Genomic DNA, 13,240 nt, shown 5'->3' with positions numbered 1-13,240 from the left:
TCGGAGGAATTTATAAATAAACTACTGGACAAAATCCCCGAATGAATTGTTATTGGAAATCCCCCGAAGAATTCCTGGAGAACATACCCGGAGCAGATCTTGATGGACATCCCCGGTGGAAATCTTGGTAGCAATTTCTGGAGAAAATCCCCGAAGAACTTCCTGGTGGAAATGTCCACCTAAATTCTCCTAAAAATCCTCTAAGGAATTTCTGGAAGAATTTCATAATGAAATCCCCAGAGAATCTACGAAGAAACCCTTGAATTTTTTTTGAAGAACTCTGGAGGATTTCCCGGAGGCAATGTAGAGAATTTTCTGAAGTAACTTCAGGATAGCTCGAAGTGGTCTACTAGAGGAACTTTGAATAATTCCTGTAGAATTCCGAAAAAAAAATCTAGGAAGAAATATAGAGGAAATCGGAAGAAATTCCCGTTCCAAAAGAATTCCCGGATGAAATCTGTAGGAACTCCCGGAGGAGCTTCAAAGAAATTCAATGAAGAACTGCGAAAAAAATCCATGAGGAATTATGAAGAAATTTCTGGAGGGCCTCAGGGAAGCCGAAGCAATTTCTGGAGGAATATTTTTTAGAAAAACTTCGAAGACATTCCTAAAGGAACTATGGAGATAATCCCGGAGGAACTCTGGAAAATACCCTGGAGGATCTCTGAAGGGAAGAGCTCCATGAAATGTGTGCAGGAAATCCTATGAATTTCTGAAGGAACACTGAAAGAATTCTATGAGAATCCATGGAAAAACCCGTAGGAGTTTTCGGTGGAGCTCCGAAAGAATTCCCGTAGTAACTATTATAGAAATCTCGGACAAACTTTGAAGAAGTTTCAGATGGACCTCCGAAGGAATTCCCGCCAAGTATTCTGAAAAAAAAAATCCTAGGGCTCTGAAGGAATTCTTAGAGAAACTGCGAAGTTAATTCTGGAGGAACTACGAAGAAATTCTGAAGACGTCTCCGGTGGTGCAAATCCCCAGAGGAATTTATGGAGGAAATCTCCGGATTAATTCTTTAAAAATAACCCTTGAGGGAATTGGAGAAAATACCCTGATGAATTTCTCAATGAAATCTTCGGAGAAAGTGCTGGATGAAATCCATGGAGGAATTGATATTGGAATTCTTGCTAGAGGAATCACTAGAGGAAATCCGGGAGATAATTCTCGGAGGAATTCCTGGACGAAATCTCAGTAGGAAACTCTGTAGGAAATCTCCGGAAGAATTACTGGATGAAATAAAAAAATCTCCGAATGAATTTCAAGAGAAAGCCCTGGAGGAAGCAAAATAGCAAATCGCCAGAGGAAAAAAAACCTCTAGAGGAGTTCCTGGGAGAAGTCCCCTGTGCCATTCCTAGAGAAAATCTCCTGATTAATTCCTGGAGGAAATCCCCGGATTAATTCCTGGAGGAAATTCCCTAGAAATGCCTTAGATGAATTTCTGGAGAAAATCCCCGGAGGAAAAAAACCCTCAAGGGAATTTCTCAATTAAATCCCTGGAGGAATTCCTGGAGTAAATCTACGAAAGAATTCCTGAAGGGAATTATTGGAGGAATTTCTGGGGGGTTAATTTCTGGAGGAGATCGCTGGAGGAATTCCTAGAAGAAATTCCCGGAGGAAGCTGGAGGTAATCTTTAAAATAATTTCTGAACGAGATCCCCAGAGGAATTGTTGAAGAAAATCCATAAAGGTTTTCTGGGGGGAAATCTCTGAAGGAATGCTGGGAAAGAAAAATCTCCGGAGATAATCCCCGAAGAAATTCTTGGAGGAAATCCTCTGAGGAGTTCTTGGGGGAAAACCCTGGAGAAATTCATGGAAAAAATCCTCAGAGGAAATCTTGGACGAAGTTCTAGGAGAAAATTCTATTGAAAATCCACTGAGGAGTTCAACCGGGTATATCCGAAGGAATCCCTGGAGGAAATCTCCTGAGGAAGTCTCTGACGGAAATTCTCTAAGAATTCCTGTAAAAAAATCTCCGGAGGAATTCCAGGTAAAATTGCCCAGGCAAAGCTTAAAGCTTTTAGTCAACCTTTCTCCAGTAGAGAAGCTAGGTAGAAAACTGACTTAAAAAGGGCTTAATTTTAACCACCTAATAAAATTTCAATCTTGTCGCTTCCTTTGCGATGCTTATCCACCTATTTATTTCCATCATTTGCAAAAATCTGCTATAGACTCTCTTTACCTTTGAATCGCATGACCGCTATAGCCAAAACAAAAATAATATAAAAAAAAACAAAAGTTAAGTAAATGCTCAGAAAATCCTAAGTCACCTTCTTACCATGCTCAGTTCGAAATTTGTGAAAGGATTTTATTCGCTAGAGATTTCTCTGGAGGTTCCTAAGAAAAAGCTTTAAGGGATTTGTCTACAGATAATTCTCTAGGTTTTTTTTACAATTTTTAAGGTATTCCTTCAGCAACTCTCAATGCCTAACAAAATATCTCCACTGGTTCTTGTGTTAATTCCTATAGTAATTCCCGAAGTTATTAATTACTTGAAGAATTTCTTCAGTTTTTTTTAAGGTTTCAATACTTCTTGATGTTCCTCATTGTGTTTTCTCAAATTTTTTTTTTGTTTTATTTGACATGCATGAAATACATTAAAAAAAACAAATTAGCTCTTTTTATATTCATGACTTATCTATATTTTATTTTAAAATCTCCCAACACATCTTCTACGGATTTTTAAAGGAGTTCGATGGGAATCAAACCAGGAATTTAAGGGAAATTTCAGTTTGTTTTTCTATCTCCAGGGTTTTTTTTTTCAGGAATAACGTGATCCAATAGCTCTATAAAAATCGTTAGAGATTCTCAAAGATTTTCACCAGACATTTATCTACGGACAACTCTCTTCCGAGAATTTCTGAGGTAACTAATGAAAGGGCACTTCATGGAAAGTTTCAAGACAAATATACAAAAGATTACCAGTATTTGAGCATTTTTTTCCTCTGCAAAAATAAAATAAATAAAATAACATAAAAATTTCTGGAAACGGTTTTAGTAGAAGTCCCCTGAAAAACCCATGAAGTCTGATTTTTTATCCTAGTGAAATTTTCAAATAAGTTTCTTTATAAGAAAATTGGTGCTCTTTCCATAATTGTTTAAAACCTGGGTGGAGTTTCTTAGAAAACTCCATAAATTGCTGGAATAATTTGTTGGAAATGTGTAAGAATTCCAGAACAAAAATCTGAAGAAATTTCTATAAGAATTCATGGAGGTATCGCCAGTGGTATCTCTGGACAGATTTTTGAACGAATACTTGCCTTTATTTCACTGGAAATTCTCGGTGCAGTGTAAGTCATACTTTAATACGGTATACCTTTTTTGTTCTGAAAAGTCTTTGGAAGTAATCCTAAACATTCCATAGAGGAATTATGGATAGTGTTCCAGGACGGAATGCCAATATAATTGTTTTAAGAGTGTTTAGAGAAATGTTCAAAGTAGCGACTAGAATGAATAATTGAAGATTATATTTAAACTTTTAGAAAAACTCATGTTTTTGAAAAAGTAAAATCTTGTTTAGTTTTTGAAATAATTATTTTTTTGAGAAATGTCTGGAATATGGATTATTATTCTGGAGAACTATAAGAAATCTCCAAGAACTGTTCCATAGTCAAATCATTCTATTAAAATGCATGTAGAAGATAATGTTCAAAAAATTAAGCCACTTATCACACTTGTTTATTTTTGCATTGCCCATGATGTGTGTATTTTAATCAGCGATAAACTTCATGGATCAAAATTTCAATTTCAAAGCACTTTTTATTGCACCTTTACTTCTTCAGGATTTCTCTAGGATTTCCCATGTGCATATCAGCAATGTATTCTAGGGTTCGTTCCCAAGCATCTCCCAAAAAAACATTATCTGTATTTCATTGGGCAATTTATCCGAGAATTTTGGTAAGGATTTGTAGCAAGATGATACTTCCACGATATTTAAAAAAAATCGATAACAAAATTATTTATAATTTATAAGTTCCTCCAGATAGTTTTAAGAATTAGCAAAAAGATTTCTGCGGGATTTTCACTAGGATTGTTACAATTAGTTTCATCCCAAAGTATCTAGAGTACTCCACAGATTCCTTTGAAACATACCTAAGAGTATTCCCTAACAAATCTGAAAAAATATCATGGAAATTTATTAAGGATATTTTTGCAGATATTGTTTGAAATATTGTGAAACAATTGGTGTAGGAATTCTTAAGGAGTTTCCGAAGAAACCAGTGGAAAAAATCTTGACAGTTATCCCGAAAGTCCTTGGGATAATTTAAGAAGTAACGATTGTAGCAATCTCTGAAAAAATCATATTTGTATATTTTTTATGAATTCGTAAAAAAAATACACGAGAATCGCTGAAACAGATCATAGAAAAAATGATTGTAGGAATCCCTGAATACCTTTGATGACCCTCTGGAATAATATTTAAATGCATTACTAAAATGTTTTTACAAATCTCTGCAAGAGTTAATAGAAGAAATTCTGGAAGAATCCTTGACCGAATTCTCAGATCAATATCTAAAGAAATCAATAGAATTCGGAAAGGGATAGCTAAAGATAGAGTAAGACGTGCAAAAATCTTATAGAAGCATTTCTGTAATTTTCAACTCACATATATTTTTAAATCTAGGAATTGTTAAAATGCCAATAATTTAAAATTGTCTTCCAAATGTCTTCACAAATTGTGAAAAGTCTTCCAAAAATCTGCCGTCTTCCAAATGTCTTCCACACTACTCAAATGTCTTCCAATGGAAGACATGTCTTCCAACCTGGCATCCCTGTGCCTAATAGGAAAACGTTCTTCAAGGAAGTCTCTTTCGAAGCATACTTTCTATAACACTTGTGCGAATGCATTGCAGAGGTATTCATGGTTAATTCTATTCCGCCATTCTTTTCCACGAATTCATCGATCGTGTTGCACGATATCATCAATCTCGAGTTCCATCATCCCACTTCAGATCTCCATTTAGCACCATAATTAATTCGTTTTAATTTTCTTCCATTCTCTTCCCTTCAGATCATCTCTCCCGAGCTCGGCAGTGGACTCTACCTTGATCCCTGTCTGTACACCTTCAGCTGAACAATTAACGAAAACAGAGCGTTCATAAAAGTCGCGAAAAACTGGTCCCCCTCTCGGAGAAGTGAGTGTATTGTGCCCGGCTCCGAATCCGATTGAAACTCGAAACCGATACCGAATTTGGCAGTCGAAGGGAATTCCAGTTCCAGTGGTTTCGGTTTTTTTACTGGCCCCTGCGAAAAGTCGCGAGAAGGTGGCAAGGTGGAACATTAACCGACCGAGAAAAAATATATGTATGTGAAAAAAAGTTTATTACTATTGCCTTCACCATAATTTGGCAGAGCTTTTCGGCTGTGTCGCGCCCAAAGGCGTGTGATTAAAAAGTAATCTGCGCCATCGGATCGCGAACTGCGAATTCCAGTTTGGTCCAACCAAAAAATATAAATTGAAATCAGTGTTGCCGAATGAGTGTACCTACTTACATATACGAAAGGTGGAGTCCTATAATAGCATTATAACTGCGAGCGAGAGAGCGCGCCAAAAGAAGAATAATCCTAGAGTGAGTGTCCATCACGGCGAAAGAAGTGGATCAAGCCCTCGTCTGTTCAGTTCCAGTTCCAACAGTGAAGAGTTGTTTTGTAATTTTTGTTTCCTTCGGTTCTGTGTGTTTCTCCGGTTGTTGTGAAGGTTGAATTTCTGTGCGGTGATTTTGATTTTCGGGTGTTCCGATTACTTTGGCCAAAAGTGGAAACTGCAGGTTGAGATACCTTACTTAGCTGTTGCTGTTGCTTTTCGGAGGAACGAGTTTTGTGCCACGGCTTGTTGGATTTTAGTGTTTTGTTTTTTTCGTGATTGTGCTGCGCTGTTGCTCCTGGAACCAAACAGCTTGAACGGGGTGCTTAATTGTTGTGATTTTTCTGTGCCGAAAGGAATAGCTGCTACCTACTTACATCGGAGAAAGACGTTTTCGCTGAACAGGCCGAGACACCACATTCGTTGCCACACAGGTGAGTGCCATGAGTGTAACTAGAAATCAGGCATAGGTGGGGTACATGTGAACCTGTTCGCCGAATTATTTTTATTATAAAAATATACTAGAACTAATTTAGTCAACGTGGCTAGCCACAGTCCAACGGAATTTGGAAGCGAAAAACTATGTATGATCTTTCGGAGACTGATAATAAACTTGTTTGACATTACGCTTGGCATTAATGATTACAAATCCACATAAATTTATGGTCTAATCATACTCCATTGAGAATGTTGTCTCATTGCTGTTGTAAGATTCTAATTTGAAATTATGCAAACATTAGAAAAAAATACCAGAACATACTAAGAACAATTAATTCTCGAACATTTTGCTGTATGGTAGTTGTAGTGTTCTTACATTTACAGTGCTTTAAAATTGTCGCAGCATTTCAACAGAGAACTCTGGGATTTACATATATGATAATATGGCGATTCAATTTGCTCTACTACATTTTTTTGTATGGGATAATCTTTTAAAAATCAGTGGGGATATCCTTGCGAGTATTCCTTGAAACAATCTCTTCAGAAATTGGAGATATTCCCTGCAGGAATATCTGAAGATTGTTTTGAAGGAATTATTTCTGGAATTCAGTCCTCAGAAGAATTCGTGATGTAATACTTGGAAAAACTTCGTCGATAAATCTTGTGAAACTCCTTCAAATGTTCATGGAAAAATCGGAGAAGTATCTGAAGAACTTTCAGTGGAATTCCAACAGGAATCTATGGAGGATGTATTAGAAATATTCTTCATGGAATATTTGGAAGAATCTTTGAAGAAACTTTGCAAAGAAATTCGTAGAAGAATCTTTTTGAGACTATTAGATTCAACTCCTGAAGAAATACTAGAAGTAAACTGAAAAAAAACTAACAGGAATAGATTAAGAAATCCCCTCAAAACTCTGGAAGTATGTTGGAGAAATTCCTGAAGAAATTCCAGAACCCCTTAAAAACTCTTGTTAGCATTTCTGGAAGTATTACTGAAGGAGTCCTGGAATGAACCCTAGAGGCATACTTAAGAGGAACTTTTGGTAGTGCTGCAGTAGAATGTTTTGTTAGAATCCCTGAAGGAAGGTATTTCTATAGAATAATTGCTTGAAGCATTATAGAGTAATCCCTGAAGAGATACATTAAAATATGTCAGTGTTAATTCTTGGAGAAATCCCTAGAGTGATTTTTGAAAGAATCTTCGAAGAAATTGCTGAAAGAATCATTGGCAAGGTTCTTGAAGAAATATCATGGAGAAACTTTTCAGAATTACTAGAAGATTATTTCAGTTATTTTTGGAAGAACTAATATGCAGTTGCTCAAAAAGATTAACGTTGAGCATATAGTATCTTATAATTGAGCATAAAGTAGCAAAAGCAATATTTTTTTCTAATGCATTTAGAAGGTGCAGGAATAATTCAAGAAGTTGCTACATGTTGTAACGAAAGCAGTTGTAAAGGAACCCGAGATTGAATTTCTAAAAAAATAATAGCGAAGTTCTTTAAAACATCTTCGGAAACATTCTTGAACAAATTTTGAAAAAAATCTCGTGGTAATTCTCAGATATATCTATAAGGTAATTTACGGAGAAATTACTAGATAAAAATCAATTGAAAAATTCAGCAATTTCATTGAAAATTTTCGCAATAAATAACTAATGGAGCTCATAATGAAAACCTTTGTAGGTTCCGTGGATGAATGCTTAAATAAATTCTTGAAGAAATCTCTAAAGGAATACTTGTAATAAAAAATGATGGGTTGCTGTGGGAGCTCAAGGATTTTGTGGAGAACTTTTTCGAAAAATAGTTTAAGAACATTCAGAAGAGGTTACTAGAAGAATTCCAGGAGGATTTATTTCCACAAAAAATTCCTGAAGCAATTACACATGAAATATCCATCATGAATATTTGAAGAAATCTTCCCCATAAGTATTTGGAGGAATACTGCAGATATCCTTAGAGGACAGAACAAAAAAAAAATAAGAATTGAAACAAACAGTTGGAATGCTCTTGGAAGACTCTTTGTAGGAGTTCCTGAAGGAATCTCAGGATGAATCCTAGTATTATTCCAAAGAGAAGTTTCTGGAGAAAATCCTAGAGGAATGTATGTATTGATCTCTGGAGAAATTATTAGAGTGGTTCTACTATAGAATCTTGGAGATACTCCTATATAAGGTTCCTAACAAAGATTTATAGCTCTCTAGCTTTCTGGAAGATTTCATTTTTAGCTTTGGCTTTTTCGCGGAGAAATTTCTGATATTTTTTGCTTGTTTTCCGAATGCACCGCTGTACTAGAAAAATCCGCGAAGCAACTCATTAAGGTATCTCTGGAAAACTTCTAGGTAGAATCTAGGGATTCCTGGAAAAATTTAATGACATCAAAAATGCTGTAGGAATTCTTTGATATAATTTATGAACAAAAATCCTGAGAAGTTAATAGATGTGTCGGTGATGTATTCATAAAGAAATCATTTGAATAAAGTTCTTGGACATAACTTGTTTATAATTCTTAGACTAATCTCTGGAGGAACTCCTGAGCAATTTTTTTAAGACAATCTTGGAGGAACCACAGGAGACATTTTCAATGAAATTAATCGATAAATCCCTTGAGAAATCCATGAAGTCTCTGTAGGAAAACTTGGTGGAATCTCTGGAGACATTTGAGGAAGAATAAATTGAAGAATCTTAAAAAAGAACAAGAAAATCCTGGGAGAATCTTTATTATCATCTCTGAAGGAGTTCTAAGAAGTAATGGAATACTGGAATCACTGGTGTCCTTCGAAGAATACCTGGCTTCATACTTATTCATGTAATAATTCCCGAAACACCTCATAAACGGATTCCTTTTGAACTCCTGAAAGATTTCTTGCGGGAAACTACATCGTACTACATCAAATAATTTTCACAGTGATTACTCTGAAAACTTTTCCAGAGACCAACCTAATATTTCCAGGAAAATTCCAGAGTTTGAATAATTTCGTTTCAGGATTTTGCCAAGAAATCTACAAGAATCAAATCACGAATTTTTTCAGTTATTTCTCTAGACGTTCATGTATGGATTTCTTCAAAATTTCATCCACTGTTTTTTACAAGGATTGCTCTGAAAAATCCATCAGCAATTTTTAAATAAATTCGACTAATAATTACTCATGAAGTGTCTTCACAAATTTCTCTCGATATTTCTTAAGGTCACTTGCAGTTTTTCCAAGAATTTTGAAGTTATTTGCCAAGTTTAATCTTCATGCATTCTTCAAGTTCTTTAAGTTTTCACACTGGCAAATTCTACAGCAGTTACTCAAGTTATTTTGCCGATTATTCCTTCTAAAAGTTTTTCACAGGTTCTGTCTTTTAGTTTTTAAGCAATTCCGTCAAAAAACCCTGCAGTCTATTCTGCAATTTCCGAAGTAGTTCATTGAGGTATCCTTAGGGCCATTTATGGACGAATGACGTAGGATTTCAGGGGGTTAGGTATGGGAAATTGGCCAAAAATGTTGCGTCATTTATGGAGGATCCCTAAAGAACCTTTTAGTTCAAAACTCAAAGAAATTCTTTATTGGAGGAAATCCTTTTTTCCTGGAGGCATCGCTAGAGAAAATACTTTTCGAATTTTTGAAGTTGTCCTTAACACTTCAGTCGTCGCGCTGTTGTATTTTGTACAACACTGGTAAAAAAACCTCGCTTTTCGATCACAACAGCAGCGTGGTGGTTCTGACGGCGGCCAACCACGCGACAACTGGAAGGAAATCCTAGGAAAATCAATTAAAACATCACTGGTTGACTTCCTAGAGGATTTAGGACCTTCTTTGGAGGAATTCTGGTAGATTCTTTGGAGTAATTTCCAAGAATTTTTACAAAAATTCCAAGTTCTGAAAGATATGTTGGACAAATTCTTGTAAGAGTGCCTTGGGAAGTCTGTCAAAACCATTAATAAGCGGTTTCTTCACCTCCGCTTAGGCCTTAATCCTGGTTTAATCGTATGGGTAAATGTGGTTTACGGCATAAGCAAAGGTGAAGAAATCGGCCCTAAATGAACTATGAACCTAAAGAAATCTCGCGTAACTTTTCAAAAGAACCTATCTAACATCGATTATAACCATTTTTATTTTTTTATTTTAACGGCCTGTGACGAATCGTAAACTTGACAATTTCTAGTTCATTATCTTGTATAATTGTTAGGTTCCGGGTCATTTGGCCGAATGCCGTTTGGCCGAAATTGAAAACAAAAGTGAACTACAGTTAGCATGGATTTATTATGAATTTCAAAGAACTTATTCATAAAAATAGGAAATATCATCATTGATATACATAAGCTTTATAGTTTTAGTTGAAGAAACAGTCAGAGCTGAAAGGAGAACATCCTAAATGTAAGCAGTTGTTCAATGCTATGCTAATGGTAATAGCCACCAGCAGATGTTTTGGCATCGCGTTTGTTAACTTAACAGTAACTGAAACAGTTTAAGCGTTAACTTTTGACAGTAACTGAAACAGTTTAAAACTTATTCGTCCTTCTGCTGGATCGGCTTGCTTCGATCCCTCGAATCGTACTAAGTAATATATGTCATAGTTCTGACATCAACAAGTCTTGGCTTCTTCTTTTCACAACGGAGAAACAGTGTACTTCTTTGGCGTTAGTGTTCACCGAGTCGGTTATTATTATATTCAAGAAATGGTGCAGAGTTCAGTTCCCAAGTTGTAATTTTAATCTTGGAGTAGAATGATATCTCATCTACACTCTTAAAAATAATGAAAATCACTCCGGACGTAATTCACATTATGACTGAATGGCACATAATGTAAGTGATGAAATGACGTAAAAATGGGTTCTGAAAGATGTATTGAAAGAAAAATGTAATTTTACATGATGAAGGACATGAAAACGATGCCGCTATGATTGACATTTCCCGAATCAGACACCATCGTATTTAAAATGAGACATAAATTCACGTCATTTGGCTCGCTTCTTTTATGTGCATTCAAAAGACGTAAAAACGCATGATTTTTTTTGGAGTGTGTAAGTTAAACCTTGAGCTAAATAAATATGTTTTGAAAAGAACGTATTTTAAGCTTTAATTAAATTAATTATGAAAAACATTTCCCTCTTGAAAGAACAGCCTATGAACAAAAGAAGGATAAATCTCTTATGAAAATTAAAACCAGTGCAATGCATAGAATAATTTATTTCACCATTACAACAACAAAGAATTGCCGATGATTTAAAGAAGGAAAAATTCCCAATTAAAATATAAGGTCAATCATTGCCGAAAGTAATGGAACCAGTATAACTAGAAAGAATAGCCTATGTTTAAAAGAAGGAAAAATTTCTGATGAAATCATTAAAAACACTTGAAACCTTATTACACCATTGGTAATCCAGTGGCGAATCGATCATCACCTCAGAGTCTTAACGTGAAGTGTGGAGTTCACAACTTCGTCCTGAATAAAAGGGTCGATGATATCATTCTCTTGGAGCACTTATATAGTGACAAACATGACGTCCCGTCACGTCATAAAAATCAACAAATTAATTAGCTTATCAGTTATTGGGTCACACTGATGAATCCTACACATCAGCGTTGTAGCAATTTGATTTTTTTGTTCATGATTCGGCCAAATGACCCTTTCGGCCAAATGGCATTCGGCCAAATGGCGTTCGGCCAAACGGCATTCGGCCAAACGGCGTTAGGCCAAATGGACGGACACCAATTATTATTTATATCGCTGGAATTATGGATGGATATCCGCATAACTTATCAAACACAAAATGATATAGAAATTTTAATAGTAAAACGACATAAAAATTGCTCTCGTGAGAGCTTCGTCATTGTGACTTGACGAAGTGAGCACATGAAATATAGCTTCGTCTAGTGACGGTGAAAAGACTCGTTTCGTCAGTGTCGCAACGCAAGTCGGTTATGATACTGAACAGCACGAATCATAACAGTGCAATACTAAAGCTTTTGGGAAGTTTTTGACTATACATCAAAATGTCATTGGATAGCATTCATATAAAAAAAAAAACGCAACAGAAGAGGTTAATGTGACTCAGATAGATAGATAAAGAGATAATAAACAAAAAGAGTTTCTCAATGTTATATGAGTTATTTTGAAAAAATACGTGAAACACCTTCGGTATAATATCTGAAGGAAACTTTAAGGAACCTTGTGAAGTATTTTCTGATGCAATTGCTGGAGGTAAGGATGAAAAAAATCATAAAGCAATGCGATCAGGTATGCTTTTTGTAATGTCACAAGACATTTAATAAACACTCAGAAAAAGCCTTAAGGCCCAAACGCCATGACAGCGGAACGGCAACGGAAAGCGGGTTTCCAGTATGAACTAACACATGCTTGTCGATTTAGTGTTCGTTCACTTTGATTCGTTGAAAGCTCAATCGAGATGGTGTAGTTCATTGTGGAGAACCGGTTCCGCTTTCCGTTGCGGTTCCGCTATCATTGCGTTTAGGCCTTTATTGCAATGCTTAGACGGATTCTCTGATAAATCCTTATAGAAACTCCTGGTTCCGTTATTTTTGTTTCCTTGGCTCATTTCGTCCCCTTAATGCTACAACTAGACAACTCGAAATTTAGATTTTTAGAGTTCAATTTGTCGAAACATAAATCTTAATTGAATCTTTCAGATATTCACAGATCATTAGCGTGTGATTCAAAGTAAACAAGTCAGAGATCACCTTTTCAATGACATTCTCTGTGATTAATCATCGCTTTGTCAAACGGTCAAACTTTCAATGTTGAATAGTTCAAAATTTGGATTTTCGAGATATCTAGTTGTAGCATCAACGGGACAATTTAATGTCTCTTCTGAGTCACTTTTTTGTGTTGTTTAGATACAAAAAAAAAACTGTTTTCACAGACAAGAACATCAGTTCGGTGAACACTCTTGAAAGATTGACATAAGTTTTCTGCTAGTTGCTTCCACGAATTATTTGTATAATAATTATTAATAACGATTATTTTTAACCCTAGCTAATTTAAACCCTAGGGCTAGTTCATGTCAGGAAGTCGTTACTATAACGTGTACGTCATAAGTGACTTTCTCGGGGATGGGATTCGATCCCAGGTCCGATGCACGAATTTATTGAAAGTAGTACTCTAAGTCCCCCTTTTTTACGCCAATGGTTAGTGCAAAGCTTTTTTCCCCGCACAGTCGATCTTATGGTGCCGCAGCAGCAGGGCACCATTAATCTGAAGGGGAACC

General features: G+C 35.8%; 1 protein-coding gene across 2 annotated transcripts in view; it reads left to right on the top strand.

Annotated features, from left to right (window-relative positions):
- LOC5570978 (putative mediator of RNA polymerase II transcription subunit 26) overlaps nt 1–13,240 on the top strand; it is a 370,525-nt gene that overhangs the window by 6,057 nt on the left and 351,228 nt on the right. For both annotated transcript variants that reach the window (XM_021849675.1, XM_021849672.1), the window contains exon 2: nt 5,012–6,018. The gene's annotated coding sequence lies outside the window, so the exon portion shown is untranslated. The remainder of the gene's footprint in view (nt 1–5,011; nt 6,019–13,240) is intronic.

Source organism: Aedes aegypti, chromosome 3 (assembly GCF_002204515.2).
Source record: "Aedes aegypti strain LVP_AGWG chromosome 3, AaegL5.0 Primary Assembly, whole genome shotgun sequence".
In the NCBI taxonomy this organism is placed as follows: Eukaryota; Metazoa; Arthropoda; class Insecta; order Diptera; family Culicidae; genus Aedes; species Aedes aegypti.
The sequence above is the reverse complement of the archived record's forward strand: the minus strand, read 5'-3'. Positions and strand labels throughout refer to the sequence as shown.